At 37.8% G+C, this 19,822-nt stretch overlaps 1 long non-coding RNA gene across 4 annotated transcripts; it reads right to left on the bottom strand.

Moving 5' to 3' along the window:
* Positions 1–763: 763 nt before the first annotated feature.
* LOC127261097 (uncharacterized) lies at positions 764–5,067 on the bottom strand. 4 transcript variants are annotated; one of them, XR_007840853.1, is made up of 4 exons: positions 4,653–5,067; positions 2,610–2,685; positions 1,070–1,205; positions 764–974 (listed from the first exon to the last, which is right to left on the bottom strand). It is a non-coding gene; the product is annotated as an uncharacterized LOC127261097 (long non-coding RNA). The 4 variants fall into 4 exon arrangements; XR_007840852.1 differs by having other exon boundaries at positions 764–1,205; positions 2,598–2,685; XR_007840851.1 differs by having other exon boundaries at positions 764–1,205.
* Positions 5,068–19,822: the final 14,755 nt, after the last annotated feature.

The raw sequence follows: 19,822 nt of genomic DNA, 5'->3' as shown, positions 1-19,822 counted from the left end.
TACTCGAAAAATCACTCACGGTTTTGAGGGTCGGAGTTTAGTAATTTTGGTTTTACAATAATTTTTACAATTTTTAGACGAGAAAATTAAATACATAAATTTAAACCAATCATAAAAAAAAGGTAATATAATAGTGAGTTTAGGGTTTACTCTCGTAGCACAACAACAAAATATTTTTCTACAAAACAATATGAGAAAATACAAACCATCGATCATGTTTTTGGAACAACATATGTTTTTGTACGTAAAAAAAACATCGATCATGTTTTTAGAACAACATATGCCCGTAACAAAATATTTGGAGCAAAAGTTAAATCCTGTCAGAGAACTATTTGTTAGGACATATTTTTTAAACGAAAAATGTGGTACAAATATGGAATCTTGCTAGCAAAACTTTTTGTTGCAATTTCGTCTGTAACAAAAAATTGCGTTACAAAAGTAGTGTCTTGTCAGAGAACTGTTTGTTGCAAAAATTTTCCGCAACGAAAAATTCGGTAGAAATTTAATGTAAACGTACAACACTTTTTGTACCAGCCATTGTCCGTAATAAAAAATCCGCTACAAAAGGTGTCTGTCTAAGGATTTTGTCGCCACGAATAAAATCCAATTGTTAAATTTTTTATTGATCAATTTGCATCACAAATAATTTAGAACATAATATTATCGTAATTAATCTGAAATCCTTGTTCATATATGCACAATGACATCAATCCAATAACATTTATGTTCATGTCAAAAATAGAATACTAGATGTTAACCGTACTTTAAAACATCTTCAAAAGTCACCATGCCATACACCATAACAACCAAACAACTTGCTAACACTTGATCCCCAAATTCAAAGGTAATACGTGAAATAAATAAATATGGTATCAAATTGCACAATCCTAAGGTCGACTAACAAATACAACTATGAACGACCAAGCTCATCGAGTGCAAAATCACAAATAAAGCAATCAGAGGCGGTCAACCAACTGCAATGTGTTTCCAATGATATATAAGAATTATATCATCATCTAAAGTAATTTAATTCCCAAAAGAATAAACATTTTTAAAGAAATTGTACAACCTTGTAAGTCCACTTGATGTTTTCTTCGTCGAGTACCTCATTGAGCATTTCACTCCGGCATTACTTGGGAGAATAAGTACAGTCACCAGGACTCTAACAGCGGTAACAAATGCCTTGACAATAGCTAGGGTATCACCTATATAAAAATATAAAACCAAAGCTAATATTAGGAAATATGATATCTCTAAGCAACATGAATGAATATAATAAAAGATATAAATACATCAAGTAATGATAGCAATGGAAACTTCATAATAAAATAAAAGTTATCCTTTAGTTTGATCTATGGACACTATCTTAAATATGAACATAGCAATGTCTACAACCGAAAGCATTAGCCAAAAAGACTGACCACCAAACATTAGGAAGATAAACCACACAACAATAAACTACGAAACAACTCTCCCAACACTGATAAAACAACATTTATAAACCACTACAATCATAATTCGTATCAGTCCATACAACTAAAATTATACAATACGGGGAAAATCCTTCAGCAAGAAAAATAAGATAACATCTCCTGTGGCAACAAATAACCACCAATCAAGCTCTACATAGAAAATTCGACCATACAACTACTTGATACCCGAATAAAAGTTCCTACAACAATATCAGCAGATGCCAACAAATTTTCCGATGCCATCCAATACCAATCTCAATCCCAATATGTGCCATCCAACTACTTACCACTATTAAGTTACGCAAAATAATAAAATCAATATCCACGAACAGCCCCTATACTAATATAAATAAAAACAAGACTAATCTATCTAGCAAAATAATTAATCAATGAGTACTTATCCTAATATAATTTAAACAAACAACAATAACAAACATAATCAATATTGCAGTAATAAAAATTGCAATTTAACAATTAATGACAACATGCTAATGTAGACTAACTAGACGCAATTAACAATCTAGTATTTACATAATTACAACTATATTAATATAATATAATCAAGTAGAGAACAGCCTCCAACAATAATATTTACTGAACCAGCGTGCAACTAAAACTGCTCCATCTTCTCTCTTCTTCATCATCTCTTTCCCACTTAAGTTAACTGAGCCTAACCCAAATAAACCAAAATCTATTGCACACAACAAAGCAAGCAAGAAGCAGAAAACCTACCTCTATGGTTAGTAGTTAACTAACCCTTTAAATACACCATCATCATAATATATATTCTTGAAATAGCTTATTCATTAGGACAACCTTATCTAACAATCTATGTATAAATATTGCAGGCTGCAGATGGTGCGGCATAGATAAGTTTGATAGTGGCAGTTGTTGTGGATTACAAAGGTTTTCTTGTTGATAGGACCAAGACTGGCGGTTGGATAATAATTCGATTCAATAAGTTAGTTCAACCCCAACCTAGCTTTGACATTGGATATATAGATAAATATTGATAATATTTATATCACTTTTGTGTATAACAATAAAAAGAAGAAACTAATCACCACTTGGAATTCTTCTCTGCACTCTTGCCTCTAAAAAAAAAGAAATATTCTTAAGAAGTACCTGTCGGATTACCTAAATTGGTATGTTATGGTAGCAGTCGCATACAACTTGTCTTTCTCCTTTCTCTTTTGCCCCTCAACTCACAAGTCTGAAAAAGGAAAAGAGAGAGGGGAACATGATTCAACAGGAATAGAGTGAAGTATTTACATATATATGTATAACTTTATTGCAATGCTTATATGTACAACTGTATGTATATACGTAATTGGTTTAGATATTTTCCATGTAGGGAAATCTCTTGAAGGTAGTATGACTAAATTCCTATGGCCATTCGTAATGGCAAGTTTTCCAGATTGTGGGAGAACAAATATAAACCCTTAATATCTTTGTCCTTACAATTGTTCCATTGCAAACTATTTGAAATGTAAGTTTGATACCAGGCATAAGCAAATTCTACACAAAAAGTAAACCCAACATCTATCTTATAATAAACTAAAGATTTGTAAGGCTTGATATGATGAACAAGTGATCAAAACAAAGACTACTATAAGTATTGGTTGCCTACATAAACTAGTTCAAACAAGCAAACATGGTCAAATAATAAACAACAATAATCATGATGGTGCGTGAACTTACGATTCAATTGATAGTAAAACATGGGGGACAAAATGGTAAGGATGTAAGCCAAAAGTATAAATATACGGAGGACGAAACCAACTGCCATCATGCTATCGGAGGATGGAGTACCACATTCATCAAAGGAATAATCTAACCACATAAGATACAATAATCAATCAAATACAGAGAAGTTGCCAGAACATTGCCCAAGGTTTTTCAATTAATAAAACATAGGGCTCACAGAAACGCAGTGATTGGTTGTTAAAAAAGAACAAAATCTAACAATCAGACAAAAGTATAAGCTTATGAACATTATGACATAGTGGGACATCAGAAAGAAAAGCTTATTTTAGAACATGAAAAGAAAGTTTCAAAATGATATCTTCATTGATACAAGAGGAAGTGATGATTTCCATGAAGCTCATTCATAATCCAATAAATATCGTTGCTAGTTACATAGATATAGATCGCTATATATGCTACCATTTTAATGAATACAAATACATACGTACATAGAAACCCATTACATATGTATATGTATATACATACACCGTATACCTCTAATTGTGTGCTAAATAATTCAGTTTTTGGATCAGAGGTAAGCTGATGAACTTATGATCATCTATCATGGCCATGATTGTTAAGAAAATAGAGAGGTTGAGTAAGGTTGCACACGATGTTGATATTAGCGAGCAAGGAACAACAACTACTTCATTTCCTCCAACTATATACCGTAATAACACAATTACACAAATATGAATAACCTTCACTTACCAGCAGCAACATAATTCTAAAAAATGCCCCCCCATAAAACATTAATTCTTCTTTCCAATCTTATGTTTTAATCTCTAACCTCCATCAAGATTTAGAAAATCAAATTAAAAGAAAGACAATTTTTATTTCAAAATTGATGCCCAATAGTTTTACTTTAGTGCTAAATAAACACTGCAAGTAAACTCTTCGCTTTATCTAGATTTCTTTCACTCACACTATAGTGTATAGTACATTGAGAGCATTGAACTACATATTCAAGACCTAGATTTATAGATAGATTGATTAAACAACAATAAAAAACCAAATATGTTAATTCACAAACTCATTTATCTTTCAAAATCAAGAGTGTTATCATCCTCTTCATCTTATTCATCCATTTATTAACCTCAATTAACAAAACACAGTTTTGTAGCATTCTTCTAACCACAAAATAGCGAAACAAACACACGATTTCAAACATGCAACTAGTTGAACTGCTTGTGTGCGTGGTGGAGGTTAGAACAAATTTGCAAAGCTTGGTCGAGGTGAACCTTATGATTCATCAATGGCTGAGAACACCTCTTTCTATAATGACAAACCACCAACTACAACACCAACACAGAAGCATCGAAACAAAACGCCACCAAATAGAGCAGAAATTGAAATCACACCGAGCCACAATCAAACAATGAAGAATCCACAATAATCAAGCAAGAACGCAGAAAAACATAAGCCACATGTTACCAAAATTGATCCATCTCTATCCCCACATCGAGAAACCATGAAGAAGAGAGATAACCATGAAACAGGGAGAACAATGGGGACAACCTGAGATTGAGCGGGGAATAGTTTAATCTAAGCAATGGCTGATGGCAAACCTAGGGGGCCGGCGATGGGATGCCATTACCTGTAGAAAATGGTCAGAGAACGACCACAAGCTTGCGATGGTAACTAAATGGACTCGACCTACCATATAGACACGAGATAGATAATGAGGCAAGAGATAGAAGCGGGGGCTAGAATAGGATGTGGGGAGTGGTAGTGGACCGGATCTGGTGAACGGAAGTTCACCGCCGTCTCCGGCGGTGCTTGCTTCGATGAGGGTTCGATAATAGAAGGAGAGTTAGACGAGAGAAATTGAGATCGATTCAATTTTGGCTAAAACCGTAACTGTAAAATACTTTTAATTTTTTATTTTTAATTTTTTTTTAAAAATAATTTTATTAATTTTTTTAAATTTAAATTTATAATTATCATAATTATCATTTAGTTACGGTTTATAGACGTAACAAATGTATTTACAACGATATTTCGTTATCATTGTGATTGTTACGGTTGAATTATTGAAACAAATAAAAAATAAAAATTGACTAAAAATAATATTTTTTATTACAATATTTTTGGTAACTAAAAGTACTTTTTATTACAGAGTTATTGTTGCGGACAATAGAAGTGCTACAAAAGAGCAATTTTTTAGTAGTGCGTCCCACCGGAATTGAACTCTTTGAGTAGGGACACGGTATTTAATGTAAGGATGTTTAATTAGTTAATAATAATTAGTTATGATATTATTATATTATTTTTTGTATAATTAATAATATTTATAGTTTAAAAATAAATTTAATATATATGATTAAAAAAATTTTAATATATGTTTAAATATTTAAAAATTATATAGCAATTAAAAAAACATATGCAATATGGATATCATTTTGTAGAGAATAAAATCTTCCATAATACAAGTAAATAAAAAAATGTTTTTGTTTATTTATAATTAACATAAATTAATTTATAAAAGATGTGTAGTTTTTAAATATAGATAAAAATATTTATTTTTTTGAAGAGGGGTAGAAATAAAGGGGTTTTGAGTGGGTCCTACATCATTTATGATGTTGTATGTTATGTTGTTAATTAAGTTGATTTATATTTGTTAAATATGTTTTGGTTTAATAATTTTTACCAAAAATAGAAATGTGTCAATTGAGATTATCAAAACACAGGCAACTAACCCAGTTTACTCCTTATTAAGGAAAGTTTAAAAACAAAACCAGTTTATCAAAAATAGAAATGATTTTGTAACAAACTAACCAAAAATAGACTTAAACTTAACCAAACTACACAGATCTGTAGAGATTAAATCTAAATCTAAAAAATAACATTTGAACGAGGCTAAATAGCAAAAATCGAGTGAGATATGGCTGGTTTTAGCACGGATCTAAAAGGAAAAGAATCAAAAAAAATAAAACAAGTCTGATTCAATTAGATTATTTTAGATCTAAATGATGTCAACCCAAAAACTTTACAAAACCGAAAATAAAACACGATTTTGAAAACAAAAACCTCACCAAAAGCTTTGATACCGCTTGTTATTAAAAAATAATAACATATTGAGATTTTATTAATGAAAAACGAAAAACATTGAACTAGTTTTGGTTGGTAGGCTCAGCCTCAAATCACTCGAAAACACAAAATGAACACAAATACACACCCAAATCGTGCCTGTAACCTACAAAACACAAACGAAAACAAAGCACACTGCTAAATAGTAGCTGAAAAAGAGAGAACCATACAAATCAAAAGCAAAATCTCAAATTGAACCCCTTGCAATTTGAAATGAGAAATGGAAACGGAAAGCACCACATATTCTTCACAAAACAGGAGAAAATGGCTCATTTGAAGGTTACTGGAGGCTGCCGGAGGTTGATTTAGAGTGAGAGAAAATAGAGTGAGAGAGTGAGAATGGGAATAATGACGGCACCTCTCTCCCAGCCATATATTATAGTAGGGTTAGAACGATCAAGGGCCAGGATGCAGTCCCTTAATCGGACGGCTCAGACAAAGTCTCATAAAAAGACACGGATCCTGGAGCGGGTCGGGTAAGCAACCATGGGTCAGGGCAAGGGTGAGATATTGACACAGGTCAGGGCTGTATTGTGGATCATGGGCCACGGCCAAGGCTCGACTTGGGCTGCGATTTTTGGTGTGTGTGTCTAATTGAGGTGGATCCATTTGGACTATAAAATCCAACAATAAGATTACCTTTGATGAATAATGCAAAAGTGGCTGTGTAAACAGATTTCTTCTAGATCTTGTTTATGCTAAAAGTTTTGGTAAGAATTATACCTTAATCCTTCTTACCAATCTCTTTGGCATGCTGAGAGACCAAATGCTTGAATTTCCCAAGCCTGCTTTCACTTTCTGACTCCATAATTATTAACATATTCATTGATGATGCATATATATATATATATATATATGTTTCCATTTTTCCGGGAGCTTCTAAAGAATACAAAGCAGCTTCGAGGGACTTTAAAGAAAGTCCATTAGATAGTGGCTGGCAAGAATACAATGCAGCTTCGAGGGACTTTAAAGAAAGTCCATTTTTCCGGGAGCTTCTAAAGAATACAATGCATATTATAAATGTAATCCTATATAATAAGGGCAATGATTTGATCGAGTTGCCAAAAAAAAAAAAAAAAAACTAATAAGGGCAAGGTGATCGATATGGGTTTCGATCACCAGTGCCCATTGATTGAAATAAATTGTTCTACTATACTATTGAGCTATGAAATTCAAACATTTACCTATAGTGGTCTGAACTGAAAATCTATTTTCCTATATTACGTCACATATATAATTGAATCAATTCTATCGTAAGAACAAATAGTTGAATTGCTACATAAATGACATAGGCCGATAGTACCATCTTAAAATGGTTTGATCAGCACCAAAATTAAATTCATCTAAACTAATGATGTAGGCAGCCAATGTAAACAATTAAGAGTAGCACATAATATCATAATTCAGAAATATCATATCCGATCCCTCGAGAAGAACGTTTTTGCGACATTTTCACCGCCTTCATTTTTTCTGTTGAAATTAAACTGGGAACAAATTTTGTTGGAATCCTTCCTTGAGGATATTGTCAAAATTGCATCACTCTGCATAAAATCAAGTAATATGCTACGTGATCCTTGGCGCTTCTAGTGTTCAAGCATATCAACTAAACATCATATTTGAGCCAAAGATAGCATTATGTTACATTAGGTCCCTTCTTGCATTACTTTACCACCTAAAATTAATCGTTCGAACGCATTAAACAGTCAAGATGCTTTACGCCCAAATGTGTTAAACATGAAAATGACGTTCTGGGTTTTCAAGATAGGGCGCGCCCGGATTCTTAAAGATAAAGGTTAGCCCAGATTGTTAGATCTAAAGGCGCCTCAAAATTTCGGAAGTAAAGGTGCCCGGATATGTCGGATGTATTTTAGACTGATGCATCAGGTATAGTTTAGATTGAACGTCAGACTCAGGATTGATAGATATGGCAAGGTAAAAGATATTTGGACGTACAAGGACCAAAATTTACGCATACATATACGACAGTTTTGCATCAAATTAGACTAAATATTTGGACGTACCGGGACCAAGATTTATGCATACATATACGATGGTTTTGTACCAAATTAGGTCGGCTGCTCCATCTAATTGTTTAAAAAACCTCTCAATGTTTAGAAACCATACCTCTTAAAATTTTCAGAACCGTACCTCTCAAGTTTACGGGTCCAAACCTCTCTAGTTTATAGAACTGCACTTAAGTTTACAAATCTGTGCCCCACTAATTTATTTGGTCGACAACCACTCGAGTCTATCCAATGGTTTGTCAAATTATAAATCGTAGTTTTATTTTCGTCTGCGGATAATACAGCTGAATCTCGATTTTAGAGATTTAAAATCTTGATTATTAGAATCTTGAAATTTGGTTGACAAGATATCAAAACTTGTTACCAAGATTGATGATTATCTAAATTGGGTATTTGGATAAAATTTAAATATTAGATATATTTAAAGTTAGAAATAAATAGATTAATTAGCTTTAATTCCCATAAATTACTGTTTCTATTCCAAAAGGTTGCATCCTTTCACGTTGTTAGTAGATTAGAAATGTTGTGTCCATTCGCAGACACCGTTTAGATTCTACAAATAGACTTGATGTAATTGTTGTAAAAACATATTTCAATATCTCAATCAAAGTTATTATTTATTTTTATTTCCGTAATTTATTTAATTTTTCTGTATTCCTTCTTATTTCCTAATTTTTGTACTATCAAACATTTGGATACTGCGTTTGGTATGAATTAAGAATTTTATCACTCTAAATCTCCATACACTACAAAAAAATATTATATTTGTAACGGAATTTCATCCCTAAAGATCACGTAGCTAACGTAATTTCATCATTAATTATGTCTCTAATATCATTAGTAACAGAAAAAGTGGATTTAAAGACGAAAAAATCTCGTTACAAAAATAATATTTTCTTGTAGTGATAAAAAAGCCTTTGGTTATCATCCGGTTAAAATTTTTCAACCTATGCTAACATATGGTTAATTTGTAAGAAACATTGTTGAGAACATGAATTTGAGTTAAGGAATTTGGAGATGTTGATAGATGTGATGCGGTTGATTTGCCCCAAGTTCGTTAGAAATGATGATCGAAGGTTTCTTCCTTAACCAACACAGGAGAAGAAGAAAAAAAAATTGTGACCACATCATATTCATGCTATAATTTTGAATAATATCCACCGTACTTTCCAACCTTATTTACCATAGACTTCGAATACATGTTGTTAAACAAACAAGCAAAAATTAGTCGAATTAAGCGTAACATAAAGGGAAAAAAAAAAGCTGAAAAAACTAGCTCAAAGTAAGAAAGGGCTTCTCCATCAGCATACAATGGATGTAGGATCCATTTAGCCTTTTGATTCTTGTCTACTTCTTGTATTTTTTTTTTAGTCCCGGTTCCGGAAAAAATGGGATTAGCTTAGCATCGACCATTCCAACCACCACATTCGCTTTGATTAATGCCTCGGTGTAAGGCAGATTTCTTCCATAGTGATTACAAAGTCACATATGTTGTCGCATTCTTAGCCAATTTGCTTAAGCAAAAATAACATACATTTAAGAATAAAGAGAAAGTGAAGTCTCGGTCATTGCTTGTATATCAATACGGGAATGGGATGGGCTTAGGCTTGTTGTTCTTCGCGGATTTAGATTTTATTTATTTACTTCTCTATTAAGATATCATATTTTAAATTGGCTTGCCCCTTAGTTATTAGGTGAGCTTATTTTATTTTTAATAAGTAGGGTGTACTATAAGTATTTAAAGAGATTATTAGGATTTGGAAAACATTATTCTTGATAATGGAAATAAAGGAGTCTGGTGACTTTTGGACAAACAGTTGATTCCATTTAATTATTTTTTTGAAAAAAGATTAATATCATTTTATTTTCTTATTGCTTTTACTTTGTTCTAATAATTGGTTGGACATGTCGGATCTCAATCCCATCGTCAATGGAACAAGATTAATAGGAGAACAACTTGATAAACTTGAAGCCGTTCAAGCTGAGATGAAAGAAAATATGAAGGCAATTGGCAAAAATCTTGGTGACTCTAGCCGAAGATGATTTTGAAACCCTATGAATTTTAAAAATTGGCAACATGTCACTTCATAGAGGGTAACACAACAGCAGAGGTGGACACACCGCTGCCTCTGGTATTTGAGATAAAATCAAGATCGAATTAGGAAGAAAAGTATGATTTAAGACTAATAAAATGTTAATCTTATCTAATATAGACCTAAAAGTTGCTAGTCAGGCTTGGATTTTTTTAATCCAGGATTGTACAATAATGGCGGTTTCTTAGCTTTTGGGAGAAGTTACTGTTACCGTGAGTAAGAAATGACTAAGGGGCGATCTATTTATAGTGGTTTCGGGGTTTAGGGAAATTTTCTGCTATTGCAGTCTAATATTATCAACTATATGTATAAGAGGTGTATAAGGGTTAATGTTGGGTGGAAAGAGAAGTATGTTGACTTTTTCCAACTTAATCAGATCTAGGAAACAAACTATAATGAATAATTTAGAGGAAGAAAAATGGTGCTACTCTAGTGATTTTTCATAATGAAGGGAGCGGATTAGGATGACTAACGTGTGCCAAAAATAAAAATTTAATTATCCTTTGAAACCAGGAATAAAGATGTAATTTCTAACCTAATAAAGCAGTAAATTAAATTTTGTCAATCTGATTAAGAAATCGTTAGACTATACTTTAAAGTAGTAAACTAATTTTAACGTAACATTAGCTTATTAATATATTATAATCGGATTGTCGTATCGGATTCGAGTTGAGAGCCTCAACTCCAACCCTACGCATTTACTATCGTGACGAGTTCGTGTCAACCCGTATACATAATCGGGTTAAAATCTTTTACTCAAACCCAATTATTTTGTGTTGAATTCATATCAGGTTGTCGTGTTGGGCCAATTTTTGTTTAATTTGTAAGTTATTTTACTTAAAAATGATAAATTACAAATCACAAAAAACACAAAACAAGCGTACTAAAGTTACTTTTATGTTTACTTTGTTTTTGGTTTTGGTTTGAAAGGAATTTTTTTAGTTTGAGGTATAGAAAATTATGTAGATGATATAAAAATAATGAATAAATATAGTTCATTAATTTTTTTTTTGGATATGTGTTTCATTTATTTTGAGTAAAAGAACACATAGTATTTGGAATTATTTGAAATTATTTTTTATTTATTAAAAACTCTTGTTGATGTAATTTTTCAACAAAAATAAAGTAAAATTCAAAGATATAGAAAATATCCTTAAATTTGATTAATTAGTGCCTGAGATTAGGAATCTATAAACACTGTATGGTACAGAAAATAAACTGGAAAATAAAAGACTGAAATTTAAAGTGGTGATCCCCAAATCTGACTTTGCTTTGTTGAAGTTGATTGAAGATCCCTTGCCAAATGATTATCCAAACCTTTAAATATTCTCTGGGAAACTGTGCTGAAAACCGTCGCCCGAACGGTTACAACGTCTCCTTCCCAACCGTCTTCCAATCCTTCTCCTGCTGACACGTGTCCTCAGCAGACCACAATTATCCCTATAATTCCACTCTTTGAGCCGACCATAGACCTTCCGCCCTTTTGGCCCGACTGCCAATCCTCCCGACTTGCAAACCATCTGACTTATTTGGAGTAGTTACAGACATCCCGACTAACAAACCATCCGATTTGTTGGTCTTGCCGCAGAGTTCCGACTTGAGAACTTCCCGTCCTGAAGGCCTCCCGACCTGCGGAATTCCCGTCCTAAGGGCCTCCCGATCTGCGAACTTCCCGTCCTGATGACTTTCCGTCTTGAGGACCTCCCGACCTGAAGACCTTCCGACCTGAGGTCTTTCCGTCTTGAGGACCTACCGACCTGAGGTCCTTCCGTCCTGATGACTTTCCGTCTTGAGGACCTCCCGACCTGAAGACCTTCCGACTTGAGGTCTTTCCGTCTTGAGGACCTACCGACCTGAGGTTCTTCCGTCCTGATGACTTTCCGTCTTGAGGACCTCCCGACCTGAAGACCTTCCGACTTGAGGTCTTTCCGTCTTGAGGACCTACCGACCTGAGGTCCTTCCGTCCTGATGACTTTCCGTCTTGAGGACCTCCCGACCTGAAAACCTTCCGACCTGCGGTCTTTCCGTCTTGAGGACCTACCGACCTGAAGACCTTCCGACCTGAGGTCTTTCCGTCTTGAGGACCTACCGACCTGAGGTCCTTCCGTCCTGATGACTTTCCGTCTTGAGGACCTCCCGACCTGAAGACTTTCCGTCTTGATGACTTTCCGTCTTGAGGACCTCCCGACCTGAAGACTTTCCGTCTTGTATTTTCCTTAGAAATAAACCTATTTTCCTTGATTTCCTCACGGTGTCCTTCAGCCAGTTCAATCAACCCTATTGTCAGGCCCATTCTTCTTTTTACCTTGGGCTTTTAACCTAATTCTAAATTTCGTACGTAACAACTTGCCCGCCGCCAAGGGACTTTCAAACGCCATTTAACAATCAATGTTTGGAAGTTCATAAATCACTACCTTCTTGAAAAATTCCTTTAGCAACTGCACCAGTTACTGCAACACTCCTGATTAACTTCTTTCTTCGCAATACGAGCTTTTGTGAATCACAATCCCAAAACACTTTAACCATGGCGAATCAATACATTTCTGCTCTTCCTTTTGACGGAACCCTCCCAGAGGGCCCATTTTCAGCCTCGAAAGTACTAACTCCGACGATCCGCCCATATTGCACTACTCCTGAAGACTCAAATCGGATGAGGGAAGTTTTGGAATCTCGAAATTCCTTGGCTATCAACAACCCTAACTACCAAGCAGTTCGCATTCGAGACAGCATCAAAACCCATCTCACAGACCCAAAAGATCCGTACCGCGCTTGGTATCGACGGGTAGCAGAACACTTCCAGACCCAATGGCGATCTCAAAAAATCGATCAGGCAATACTATTGTCCACCATGCCTATCAACCTGCATGAGAAGGTGCTGTTGGCCATGTCTGCCTTCTGGAATGCGGAAAATGGGACTTTCCTCTTACCATCAGGCCCCTTTGGTCCAACTCTTATGGATGTGGCAATGATCGCGCATCTCCCAGTCGTGGGAGAAGACCCTGTGATGGGAGCCCTAGATGGGCAGGAGCCATCAGAAGACCATCCAGGGTGGTCTTTACAAGGTGTGAAGGAATGGGGTTGGACAAAGTTCGCAACCGACCAGCAAGGGGCTCCAGGGACCCCCGTGACCGACCGGGAGCATACCGCCTTTATCCTTTTTTGGCTTTGTAGGTACGTCATTGTTTCCCCTTCCAAATGTGTTCTTCCTTCTCATCTCGACCTGGCCATTCATATCGCGTCAGGTCGGTTCTTTTCCCTTGGCACCCTGTTTTTAGCCAATCTGTTTGAAGGACTTACTAGAGTTAGCCTTCGTTTAACAGATAATGATAGTAGAAAATTAGACACTGCCGCATCGGGTCCTTTTTGGTTTTTAGAACTTTGGTTCCGTCTTTACTTCCCCAACGCGTTCAACTTAGGATCTCCGCCCACTATGCCAACATCCGAAAAACATTTGGGATTAGCCCTCAACCGACTCTGCTCAGGACGCAATAAACTCCAATCTTCCGATCCAATAATAACCGCAATTGTAACGGATACCCGCAGTAACTCTCGATTTTCTATGTATAAAAAATATGCGGGTTATGCTCCCGACCATTTCTGGCCCTTTCCGGCACCAAATCCTCTTCCGACTCCTGAGCCTTGTCCTCATCCCACCTATTCTTTTGCCTGGGATGTTGCCCTCAAACCCAGGTCTCTTTTTAGCAGCAAAAAACTTGATAAAAAAGGGCAGAAAACCTTTTACACTTTTAATTATGAACCTCAATTCATGGCGCGCCAGTTCGGCTGTTGCCAAGGTATCCCTAGACCCGTCGCTTGTCCGCATATAATTTTTCAAAGTCCTGACCGACGAGTCCTACCTAATTCAATCCCTTCTTATATCTCCCAGCTCACCACGTATATAATTTCCAATTCTTATATTCCTTTCCGCTCCAACCCTGAGACTGTAGATACATTCAATGAATGGTGGTCGGTTGTATGGCCCCTGATTTCCCCTGCTGAGGATCGGTTGCTGAACATACTCCTTCCCCCCCAAGGATTGGTTCTAGGGGCGGCTAGACATACTAACACTCAGCAACAAACAGCCGCCCCGGGAATCGGATCTAGTGTTCCCATGCGAAAAAGGAAAGCGTCCCAGCTGCAAACACCCCCGACCTCTGGGGCCGACCAGGAAGCTCCAGCGGACCTTGGAACTACTAGGACGTCAGCAAGGACCCGACCCCGAATAGGTAATTTTTCTTAAAACCGTGAACCAATACACTATATCTTAACTTTGATTTCACTTATTTCATTCACCAGAACCGACCTTGGTGACACCGACCACACAAACGACGCCAGCCCCAGCCGACCAACTTTTAGTCCAGACTGAAGCATTTCCTCTCCAAACCTCTACTCCACTTCGCAATTTGCCAATGAGCAGTCGGGCGGAAGACCCGACAAGGAGGCAAGCTCGTCCTCCTGCACCGAGGAGCGGTCGGGCCAGGCACCTGACCAGGAGGCAATCCTTACAAGAACTGCCTATAGAACCAGTAAGTCCTCTTATCAGCAATACTTATGACTCTAATGACCGACCTTGGTATATTTAATCAACAACATTTCCATGATTTTTCACAGACACCTTCACCAATCGCATCAGCAGCAGGGGTCTCTTCTGACAGCGAAGGGACTACTTCCCAGATGGGTCGACCGCCATACATGGCATCAGACTCATCCATTTCGAAGGAAGGACCAACTGCCCCTGCCGAAGCGGACCCTCACAACAACATACCTGCTGCTGGTGATCTCGAAATAGTCCAATCGGATGATGCAGCCGCACTGGGAACCGAAAGTGTCCCGGCTGCAGCTATCCCAGTTGCTCCAGAGATCCCGGCTGGAGTGGCTCTAGATGCAGCCGCCCAGCCAGCAGCAGCGTTACCTCCAGCAATCGAGTGGCAGGCAGAAGAACCACCTGTGGCAGCCCAACCTCCAGAAATGGAAGAAGTTTCTTCATCCGATTCGGAGACTTCTGTGAATTTGGTAAGATTAAACCAATCCATGCCATAATGTTTCTTTCGAAAAACACTAACTATTTCAAATACTACTTTCCATAGGGACCCAGGTCGGCACCTCAGCGACCATTCGCAGCAGCCGACGAGTCGGCTGCTGTTATACCAGCTGCCTGCCCTACTCGACCGACCTCATTGCTGCCCCCCTCACTGACAGCAGTTCGCCCAGAGGTGACACATAACTTATCTGAATAAATTTGCCCCTCTCTTGGCATACTTATTGACACTGTAAGACTTGCAGGGGCCTTCAGACTTAGCTATCTTATCGACTGTTCCGGTTCCAGCGGAGGCCCAAACTATATTCACTGAGGCCATTAACCGTCCCCTGTCAGAATTAAGATCCGACTTATTGGACAAACTCATTCAGTCGGATGGTGGCCTTCTTTTTTACACTCCGACGGAATCGCCAGCCGTCCCCATTCTGCATCGGCTGATGGAAAGACTTACAGAGCTCAAGACTGAAGTGTTAGTTATTGGACTCCTGTCAGCCGAAACCCCCCAGCCCGACTTCGATCAAACAACACTGGAGAATTCTTTGGCCAAGACCCGAGAATCCCTTCAGCAAACTACTGGACGGTTGGGCGGTCTCCTTAGCACGAAGGCTCAAGTTGATGAAGCCATCCAGAAAAAGGAGGCAGAATTGCGGGAACTAAGGAAAGAACAGTCTACCCTGGATAATCAAATTATCAACGAGCAGCGTCTGCTTGAGAAATATACAAAAAATGAGGCCGAATTGGATCAAGAGCTGAAAACCCAAGCCCGATCCCAATTCATCATAAGATATCAGACGGCTGCCAATACCAGAAGGCTATCCAGGGATGAAATCAAATGGACACATATAAAAACTGTCCTAGGGGCACTGTTGTAATATTCCCCCCCCCCCCTGTAACAACATTTGACTTAGTAATATATTTTTCCTTCTTCTCTCAAAACAAGGATCACCTTTCAATTTCCAACTTTGTAGGAATCGAAACAAACTCCTTCTTTAAAAGAACACTGTTTCTCACATTTTAAGAAACACATTCTAAGGCATATTTTGAAAATCAAAACACTTGAAGTGTTAACAAACATGGCGAATGACCGACCTCATGTTCCATCAAGCAACTGGCAGGGTGTTCTTCAACCCTTCTTTGTAGGTAATCACCCTATTGGAGGCCATGCAGAAGACTTGTTACACGTACTCAAGCAACTAGACTTCAAATTCCGATTCTCCCAACGAGGTAGAAGAACTATTCATCGCGTCATCCGCCTGATGGAAAAAATCATTGAGGGGTATGAACCTCTTCGTGACATCCTTAGCCGCATTCCTGATCTCCATCATCACATGGAAATGATTGAAAATCACGCAGCAACCATACTTCCAGATCTTGGTTGGGATAATATCTTTTCCAACCAACGAAAAGTCTTTTCAAGATTGCGTACCATTGTTGACCGTGAACATCAAGCCATAACAGACATGCAAGCACGTACCAATCAAGATTTAGACGAAATGCAAAGCCAATGGGAGAGGTACCGACCAGATTTGGAAGATCTTATTGAAGAAGAACCAGAACTAATATCCACTCACTGGGATGAAAAGTCTGATTCAGAGGCAGAAAATTTCTCACAAATACATGATGACTAACTGAAATGAACCTTTAAATAGGTTCGAACCCCACAAATGGGTTCTGAATAATATTTTGTTTCAGGCAGTTTTGTTATCTGAAAAGGCAGGATAATACCTCTTCAGATATTTAGCATTAATACAATCATGTACTCTCTTACCTTCATGATTTACGATAATGAAAGCACCATTCCCAATATCTTTTTGAATAATGTATGGTCCTTCCCAATTCGGTGACCACTTTCCCAATTGGTCAGTTTTCTTATATGTAGGAAGAATGGTCTTCCAGACTAGGTCTCCTTTTTGAAATGTCCTGTGAAGAACTTTCTTTCCATAACTCCTTGCTCTGATTTCACTCTGTTTCGCACTTCGCCCTATTGCATGGAGTCGGTTAACATCCAAATCTTCTAACTGTTGCATCATAAGTTGTTGGTATTCTTTTGTAAGATCACCATCAGTAAATTCTGTTCGGCCAGATGATATTCGGATTTCGGCTGGTAAAACAGCATCTTGGCCAAACGTGAGTTGGTAAGGTGAGAACCCTGTGATCGTATTTCTGGTATTCCTATGTGCCCATAAAGCCTGAGACAATAACAAATGCCACTTTCTTGGGTTCCCTTCAACCATCTTCTTTATAATCCCAATAATAATCTTATTTGCTGCTTCCGCCTGTCCATTGGCTTGGGGATAATAAGGTGACGAATGATGTAAACGAACACCGAATTCTGCCAAGAAACTAGAGAACTTTTCCCCTGTGAAGACCATGCCTTGGTCGGTTGTTATAGACTGAGGAATGCCATATCTGTAAATAATTTGATTCAAAACGAAGTCTATCACTTCTTTCTGATCCACATTTTTCAAAGCAACTGCTTCTACCCATTTGGTAAAGTAGTCAGTCGCGACCAATATGAAACAATGATGTTTCGATGAAGCAGGATGTATTTTACCAATAATATCCATAGCCCATGATTTAAAAGGCCATGATTTTGCCAAGAATTGCAATTCGGTTACTGGCAGATGGTTTAAATTTCCATGTCTCTGACATTCCTGGCAGCCTTTGGCAAATTGTATGCAATCTTCAAAAATCTTTGGCCAGAAAAAACCCAAACGATGAATGGCCCATCTCATATTCAGACCTGCCCGATGAGCTCCACATATCCCACCATGTACTTCTGTCATTACCTCTAGAGCTTCTTTAGATCCCAAACATTTCAAAAGTAAACCTTCAAATGATCTCTTATACAAAATTCCATTTATCAATTGAAAACGTAAAGCCTTCAATCGTGTCGCAACTGAAACACTCGCACCTGGATTCTGTAAATACCTGATAAGCTCTGTTCTCCAATCGGTCACTGTTTCACTGGCATCTTTGTGTCCGACTGTACCTACGCCGTCGGGTTCATGCCCGATGGTAACTATGCAGTCGGGCTCCTGTCCGACATCAACTACGCAGTCGGACTCCTGTCCGACAGCAACTATGCAGTCGGGCTCCTGTCCAGCAATCCCCTGCCCGACCATAACTTCGCAGTCGGGCTCCTGTCCGACAGTCTCCTGCCCGACCATTCGGTCACATATTGGGTCTGTCTTTTCTTCTATGCCCGACTTGACCTCCGACCCAATATCCTCCAGAAATCCTTTACAGGCCCTTTGCGCCAATTCATCAGCACGTTGGTTTTCTTTCCTCGGAACGAACTCAATTATTACTTCTGAGATTCTTGTCAGTAACCGACCCACAATATCCCTGTATCTGCGAAGATGAGGGTAATTGCAAACATATTGATTGTTTACCTGGTTGATTACTAGTTGAGAATCCCCTCTTATGATTACAGACTGGACCTTCCTGGCTATTAAAGCCTCCAAACCCAAAATTAGAGCTTCATATTCTGCCGAATTATGGGTCATGGCTTCCAATCGTAGTTGCAAATTGATCTTTTGACCATCAGGTCCTTGCAAAAAGACCCCTGCCCCTGATTTGTTTCCAGAGGTAGAGCCATCAAAAAACATCAACCATGTTCTGGTACTTATATAAGGCACACATCCGACCTGTAGATTATCCAGATATGATGAACAACTAAATGGTCGGACACTATCACAAAGAGAATACCCGACTTGTGAGAATTCTGCTAAGAAGTCGGCTACTGCTTGTCCCTTGATTGCCCTCAGCGGGGAATGTTGAAGATCAAAAGGAGCCAATTTGATGGCCCACTTCATGAGTCTGCCCTTCATAGTAGGTCTCTGTAAAATCAATTTGATGAGATCCACCTTTGATATGACCTCAATTCTTCTGGGCAGCAAATAATGCTCGAGTTTAGTACAAGCGAAGACCAATGAATAACACATTTTTTCTGGCATAGTGTAATTCAGTTCTGGTCCTGTAAGGGTTTTACTGAGATAGTAGATTGCCCTTTCCTTCCCGTCATCACCATCCTGTGCCAATAAACAGCTAACCACTTCATATGTATTTGCCAAATAAAGTTTGAGTGGCCGACCTTGTTTAGGAGGCACTAAGACTGGAGGGTGAACCAATGCCTGCTTGATAGCATCTAAAGCCGTCTGTTGATCGGGACCCCATTCAAAAGCATTTTTTCCAGCTTTCAACAATTTAGTAATGGGTCTGACCTTGCCAGCAGCATTAGAAATGAAACGTCTCAAATAGTTCACCTTACCCAAAAGACTTTGGATTTCTTTAACCGTCTTGGGTGGCCGACTATCAAGAATGGCTTTAGCCTTATTGGCATCGATTTCAATTCCT

The sequence above is a fragment of the Andrographis paniculata genome, unplaced genomic scaffold (genome assembly GCF_009805555.1).
Source record: "Andrographis paniculata isolate CXL003 unplaced genomic scaffold, ASM980555v1 Contig62END, whole genome shotgun sequence".
NCBI classification, from domain to species: Eukaryota; Viridiplantae; Streptophyta; class Magnoliopsida; order Lamiales; family Acanthaceae; genus Andrographis; species Andrographis paniculata.
The sequence above is the reverse complement of the archived record's forward strand: the minus strand, read 5'-3'. Positions and strand labels throughout refer to the sequence as shown.